The sequence below is a fragment of the Argopecten irradians genome, chromosome 10 (genome assembly GCF_041381155.1).
Source record: "Argopecten irradians isolate NY chromosome 10, Ai_NY, whole genome shotgun sequence".
NCBI classification, from domain to species: domain Eukaryota; kingdom Metazoa; phylum Mollusca; class Bivalvia; order Pectinida; family Pectinidae; genus Argopecten; species Argopecten irradians.
Window position 1 is genome coordinate 14,335,362 of NC_091143.1, and position 8,018 is coordinate 14,343,379.

Here is an 8,018-nt window from a genome sequence, read left to right on the forward strand (position 1 = left end):
TTTTTCATAGAACTCATCATAAGATAATGGCATCATACCAACCATGGCATACATGTAAAACTGCATTAACAATATTTCTGGGGTTTTTTTCTGTAGCACAATAATAAGAAAATTTGCTGAGGGCTATCACATTTATAACAATATCAATGATTTTCCCTCCTCCCCAGCCAACACATGTTATCCAGGAATCCATGGGATATATACCTTCCAGCTCAATGGCTTCAAACACCCGCTTATACATTATTGGGGATCATTGCCAAAAGTGTGTTGATTCCTTTTATAATTATTATCATGGTTGCATATATATGATTGGCACTGCATTGCAGATGTAAATGAATAATCAATTGATGGATTCACAGTGGTTTACTCACATAAACCTGATGTGCAGAGCACTGCTTTCAGGTCTCAGTGACCTTGACCTCAAGGTCAAATGACAAGTAAGTGCAATTATCCAATATGTGATCAGTTAAGGCAAGTTTCTGGATTATACATGTTTTAAATAACAATTAAAGGATTGTTAGATTGTATGCATTTATTGGAGATATAAATGCAATTTGGGTGGCAGATAAATAGAATAGCGCCTGTTATTTATCTGCCACCCAGATTGCATTCTAATAATTCTTTAATTGTTATATTTACATTTTACTTTCTAGTTCAAAGTCAAACATAATTTAGATGCGAGTGAACATTTGAATTTTCTGCTTCAGACATTTAACCTCAACAGCCAAGTTCAATGTGATAGAAATAGTCCTAATAAAAACTTGAAAAGACAACAAAATTTCAATGATTTTTCATAGCTTTTCAGCTTACTTTCAATTATCCAGACATTTAAAAGATTTTTTTTAATAGTTTCATAACCAAACTGGTTCATTCAACTACAATGTTAATTTTCCCGCGCGGACTAGCTAACATGGTGTCAGTAAACAAGACTCGCATCCATTTTTATAGATATTACTACCCCAAGTCTAGGCTGCATTTATTGGCAAAATGTAAATATTAACTATTATAATGATTCTGAAGGAAAATGGCATACAATTAAGCCAGAATAGACTGGGAACTATATAAGACAGGGGCAGTTTTGACAGGTTTCACTATGTTTTACCAGGAAATAAGAATATGATCCTCAAACTGTTACAGGTCTATAGCCTACATAACCTATAGAAGTTATATGTATTGTTATAAGTGCAGCAAGTTTGACTAGTAACAAAAGGTTCAAACATTCAGAGATGTTTGCCAGTACATTATACCTTTTTAAGCTGTTAAAGTATTTTAGATTACAGTACAAGAACAAGTTGTTGATGTGTTATCATGCTAGAAGATCACTCTCTAAAACCCATTTCCATTTTGAAGTTGGTCTAATTTGAGAATTATCATTACAGGGATCGGTTTCCTAGATCTGAGGTGTAGGTACTAGACCCCGTGCTGGGATGTTCATGACAACTTCTCTGATAGACATTGATATAAACGATATCTCAGATTTGTTTTTCAATCAAAAGTAGTGATGGGGGAATGTGCCAAGGCTATTGGAAGCTGAGCATCATATGAAGCATTTTACTTCTCTTTGTGGAATCTTCCTGGTGTGATAGGAGATCCTTGTTATGTAAAATAAAGTCTATTTATTGATGTGACCCTAAAAACATCAACCTCTGCATGTGTATATTGAAGCACTTATCAGGACGATGATAATAGGCTGATGGAAGGCAGGTACTCTGATGATGTCCAGATATGGGGGGGGGGGGGAGATGCTGGCTTCTGTGTTTGGACAGCCGATAAGACTTTCTTTGTAAACAGTGAAAGGCGATAGTAGTAGATAGAGGCATGCTAGATCTAGATTGGAGATACAACCATCCCAACTCACCTGAGACAAAAATAGTTCATATACTCTACCTGTAAGATCAGTGCTGCTAATGTCCATGTACACCTTCTCCATGTCAGATCTTGTATTCAGATAAACAAACCATGTCATTCCTTTATGCAGATGTAGACTTCATGGTTTATATGAAGCTGACCTGGAAATGCTTGCTAGGGTTTAGGGTCTTGATAGAAAATCCAATTGTTGTTGTCATTGCTTTCCTTATTCCCCTGCTGAGGGGTGAGGGCAAATAGTGTTTCCTACTGTATTTGACCCAAAAAGCACCCTGTCCCTTTAAGCACCCTTCCCCCTTTTTGAGGCCACAATTTCACTTGCCTCCGATTAAATTCAGGTTAAAACTACGAAAACTATAGGTTTCATATTTTTTCAATTTTTAAGTAACAGGTTATTGCCCTGATGATTAGTGATATACAATCAACTGAAGTTAGAACTTTACATTTCAATTTTGAATATGGTGCCATGTTATTGTCTGGTGAAAATATGTTTTACATGTATCATATTTCTTTATGTTACTGGAAATAGCTTGTATGTATATTTACAAACTTGCTTTTGCAATGATCTAATCTTTAAGATATTTGATAAATTAAATGCTGGTAGTCAGCGATAAATGAAATTTCTCTATATATAAATAGCTATAAAACGATAGCAAATTACTATCTGTTCACTCTCAGAATGTTTCAAAGCTGTGGAAATTTTCAAAAGAAAACTTAATGCACACACTGAAGCCATCAAACATATGGCTTTGGGTGCTAAATGGTTAGAGCTGTCTAGCTTTTATAAGCTTGGTAGCCATCAATATTTGGGTACCAAGTTTGATATCACGATGCTCAGGTTAATTAAGGGCAGTTGCCATGAGCTTTTACCACGAATATTTATTTATTATTGTCACTGTTGGGAAGAAATACAGTATTGGAGTAATTGTTTGCCATTTTCCTTCTTGATTTATAGTTATCAAAACTTTTATAATCCAGACAACTGGCAACGCACATTTTCTCTAATCCAAATTCGTTGATATGGACCAAATTTTTGAAAATAAAATCTTATTGCCCTGGGGTGGGGATTACTCTGTTTGGGTCACAGATACTAATAAATTGACTCTCAGTGCTGCTCTAACTAAATGAAACTACTTTTATTCAAAGGGTAGGGGGTTTGGGTCGGGGTTACTTTTTATGTAGGAATAAAAAGTGTCGGGATACCATTTGGTAGCGAGTTACTATTTATGTATAACACCTGCCAAATATGCTGGTCCACAAATGACATCCATTTAGACAAGTCACACTTTAAAACAAAATGAATCAGTTCGTGTAAACTAGTGTGATATAAAGCTAGACTTATTGAAATATTTATTCTGATAGTCTCTTCTCTGTACATTCTGCAGATGTTGTATTTGTAAGATCTCAATGCATATACAGAGATAGCAGATACAGAATCAGAGAATGCTATTGACCTCGTATAGATGATGGATAGCACTATACCTGATGTGATATCTACGATAAATGACCCATCCACTCACTAAAACTCTGTCCAGCTTCCAAAAATAAAGCATTCTCCTTGATAGCAAGATTGAAATGTTTGGCGAAGACATCAGCTGTATTATAAAAACACTATGGAAGAATTTAAATGTAAAAAACATGATTGTTTATAAGTTTCTGTCCCGTTGATAGAGGTGGTATAGAAACTTGTTATCCTAATGAGAAGTCTACACAGGTTCTATAGACTTTATCTGCACCCAGAACCTTCACAACTTAATGCTCAACAATACGTTTCACTTTCTGCTTTGACCTTTGGCTCACCCTGTCCAACACACAACTGTCAAATAAACTTTAACTATTTGTTTTGTTGGGATCTGAAAGATAAGTCTTAATGGGCCGTCAAGATGTTTTAGCAACATTTGCTTTTCTTCAAAAGTCTAAGATAATGACTTGTATTTGTTTTATCATTTCAATTTATTTACTTATTTATTTTTTGAGGCCTAAATGTTATGAAAACAATTAATTCTCCAATTTTGAAATATGTCCAGAGCAAAATGCTAACTTTAATTAGGAGACTATGTAAAAGCATTAATCCATACACAATTGTTAAAGTAACTCATCAGATAAATCAAAATTATGATCAAAACACTAAATTTCAAAATAAGATGATGAATCTGTTTATCTAAAACAATTTGCATGTAAGAGCAATCTGGTGCTTTGGTTTCTTCTGTCTTTCCCTTTAATCTTTATTGGAGCTAATAAAAAAATTGATGTCACATTTTGGGAACAATATTTAAGGTTATTTCACCGCAAATAAGACCCCTCCCGCAAATAAGACCCCCCACCTATTTTGACACATTTTCAGACTTAGGGGGGATGTCTGCAAATAAGACCCCCACCTATTTTTCAGTTTACTGGATGATGGATTTGAGCAATGGTGTAATTAAAAATATCACCTAAATGACTTTGTATTGGAACTTTTTTTTGTTTATTTTATCGGCATAGAAAAATCACGTAGTAAAGAACTGTTTGTGTGCTTGTTATTTTTGTCATTTAATTCAAGTTAATTCACGGGTGATTTAATTTAATTATCAATAACTACGAAATGTGAACAGTGCTTATATTTAATCGGAGGCTATTTTCAACAAAATACGCCGATATTTGTTTCCATGAACACTTCAACACGTTTTAGTGTTCGTACGGCTTGTCATTTTTTACATGCATCGGCAAAGATATTCGTCATTGATGCAGATCGTTTCTGCACTCGTGGATTCTAACTTAATACAATCATTACCTAAAACATCTACTTAAGGCATTTACAGTTTCAAATATGTTTATTTGTGAACGTAACGTACCTGTAGTTCACGATCAGTTGGAGAAACAATACTATACTTTTCGGCCGCTATGTTTTGTTTACGCAGTCAGTATATAATGCTTAGCCGCAAAGTTTCGTATATTTCTCTGAATACAAAAAATACTTGCTACGATGTTTTTATGCAGTTAATACTTGCATTAATCTCTGAAATATTATCAAAAACTATCGTCGTATCAATAGCAATACCGATCAAATTCCCAAAACACGACCCGGTGTGAAAATGTGAAAGTATGGCTTCAACCCGGCGCCATTTTCCTACACATGTGTGTACGATGTTACAAACAACTGCATCAGTGCATGTCGGCACGTTGAAGTTAAATCACGATCGTTTGCTCATTTGACTGAGACAAATGTACGTTAATTCTTCTGTCTATGAACAAATTTGATATGTAAACGTTTGCAGTGAATTTTAAATAGGCCTGAGTCTGAACGGCGATCGTCCTTCCGATTCACGGCGATTGATTCACGTGTTTACTAAGACGGAGATGTAGTTGTGATCGTAAACAATAACCTAATTTGAATATTTTAAAATAACAATACGATTATTAAAACTTCTAGATTAAAATGACATTGCTTATGATGCTGTTTCTTCGTTTTGATTCATTGGTGAATGTCCGCGTGACTCTTGCAAAAATGTGCGTTTCCTTTCAGACTTACAACTGCCCTAATATTGTTTAACAAATTATATTTTAATTTGTCATAATATTTGATTTAATATTACTCATACGTCTTCATTATTATTATAAATACTTGAACATCTTGCTATTACCCATCTGTCATACGACTGTTACAACGATGACAGGACATTAAAAAATCCAAGATGGCGACCTCATAGATCGATGTTATCAGGCGGGTTGTCCGCAAATAAGACCCCCCACCACTTTTGACCTTTATTTCTTCCCTGGGAGGGGGGTCTTATTTGCGGTGAAATACGGTAAAGGTTGACTTAGATAAAACTTTCAATGATTGTAGACTTTAGCTGTTTCTTGATCTTGATACCTGCAGATGCAGATTTGTGCAATAGACTGCTGTTTATAGGGTTGTAATGGACACTGTGGGACTGTTGTATGCAGTATACAGGTGTAGAATAAATGGAGAAGGACAGGTGAGAAAGGGAGCTGCTGGCTAGGAATGAAAACCCCTGGTATTTTATGTGTCTGGTACACCTTGTGTTGGTTTCTATGTGGATCACAAGCTTTGGATGCTGGTTGCTTCCTTTTTGTTTCAGTATGTCAAGAGATAAGGCCATGGCTCATCACTATGTTCTCTCTTCACTCACATTACAATCACAAAAGTAAAAACAGATTCCAGACACATTTATACATGCAGATAGGAATTATAGCCCAGGAAGTAATGATCTATTATTGGCATGACGGTTTGAACTCTTCATAGGACTTCAGGCAGATGTGGCAGTTTTCTGACTTGACTTCACATTTGTCCTGTACCCTAACGTTTGTAGGTCATGTCTTACGTCATGGTTTTAGCTTGAGACTTCCCTGTCAAAAAGAAAGTGCTAGTAGTCACCATTGGTACTACTATACCCACACTGAAGGCAGATTTAATGCAACCATTTTCCTACAGTGTCTTTTGCTTCAAGGTCAACTAGAGGTCAAACATTACGTCATCATCTTTTAGGTTAGAAATGTGATAGAACAGCCAAAGGTACCATGTTTTGGACTAGATGTTAGATCTGATAAAGACAGTAATCTGATGGTGTTGGCGGAACCATTCTGATGAGATTCTGTACCAGTATGGAGGACATTTATTGACCTATATTACCATTCCTACATGCTTAAAACATTCAGGCAATCTCAGTGGCTCATGGGGATGATGTCAGTCAAAAATATAAACCAATTTTTTTCTCTGGTAGGTATTCAAAATATGTCTAAACAATTATACTAGAGTAAGTATATGGTGAGGAGGTATAGAATAATGGTGGTAAAGGTTAATGTTTACAATTACCAGGCCACACAGGCTGGTAGTGTGATAGTATGCCACACATGTTTAATCCTACCATTTACATTGTAGGCTGCAGGTGCTTGTCAGAGCAGCTAAGATACCTATATACACACTGACCTTAATTTGTAATTAACTTCAAATTACCAGAGCAATCCATTTCGAATGGCAGTACATGCATGATCAGATGACACAAGTAAAGGTTAAACTGGAAATGTTTCTGGCAGATACCACTAATTCCTACCAATTTACTATTTTTATCACACCAATAAAAGAAAACAAATTATCAGCTGAAACTAAGGCTAAGTGTGTTAAAAAGTAAAAAAATAAATTTAATGAAAAATAAAAAAAATATATACAACAGGTTTGCTCCCTCCCCTCAAACAATGACAAAATAAACGCCAAAAAACAACAACTTAAATCAAAAACAAAATTCATCTATTATTTAAATCTTTTTGTGGAAATGTGTGATTTAGTCTCCATGTATTTTGTTGATTGTTTGTACGTGAAGGATTGGGGAATTGTGCACTATAGCAATAGAGCTTGACACATTTTACAAATGGACTTTTAATGCTGTTAGATAAGTGTGTATTAGTAATGTTAAATAGACAGTGGGATAGTGTAGCTATCTGTCAGTGAAGGGGTGAGGAGGAGAGGGTTCCCTGATCAGGAGTGTGAGAGAGTGGCAGCTATAGAGGTTGTGTGGTGCAGAGTATGATAGCAGGCTGGGGGAGCTACTGGTCAATAAACACACATTGACATGCTCAGTAGCTAAAGTCTGTTTAAATGACAAGCTGAAATTTGATGTCTTTACATTTCATTGTGTATCTGTTGATAAATGGTGTGTATAACTGAGATGGGATTACTGGCCCTTGTAGAATGGTGAGTAGATTTACCACTATAATAAGTCTGTGGTGGGGAGGTCAAACTATCAGCCTTACTGTACTTTACTTGTCTGTATGGATTTCAAGTTTGATGTTGGAGATTTGGACCATGTGATTTGGCCCAATGTGTTTTCCACAAAATCTTAAATTGATTTACAATACTGGTTTTTTCTTGCATAATTAATTTCAAGCGTTTCTCAGGTAACTATACAGTGAATTACCCAATTAGGTCTATTGACTGTAAGTAAGGTGCATTCTAAAATTATAAGGCCTATTTTTATTATTATTTCTAGGGTTATCAGTTTAAAAAATTCTGATTTTGTAACCATGGTGTTAGGTTGGTAACACGGCAACCGTTACTATTGTAACCATGGTGTTAGGTTGTTGACACGGCAACAGTTACTATTGTAACCATGGTGTTAGGATGTTGACATGGCAACAGTTACTATTGTAACCAT

General features: G+C 35.4%; 1 protein-coding gene across 12 annotated transcripts in view; it reads left to right on the forward strand.

Moving 5' to 3' along the window:
- Positions 1-8,018, forward strand: part of LOC138333188 (sodium/calcium exchanger 1-like) — a 198,659-nt gene that overhangs the window by 107,429 nt on the left and 83,212 nt on the right. The window contains exon 1 of one of the 12 annotated variants that reach the window (XM_069281383.1): positions 7,425-7,558. The exons of the other annotated variants lie outside the window; for them this stretch is intronic. The gene's annotated coding sequence lies outside the window, so the exon portion shown is untranslated. Of the gene's footprint in view, positions 1-7,424; positions 7,559-8,018 lie in introns of those variants that run through there. 12 annotated transcript variants of the gene reach the window in all.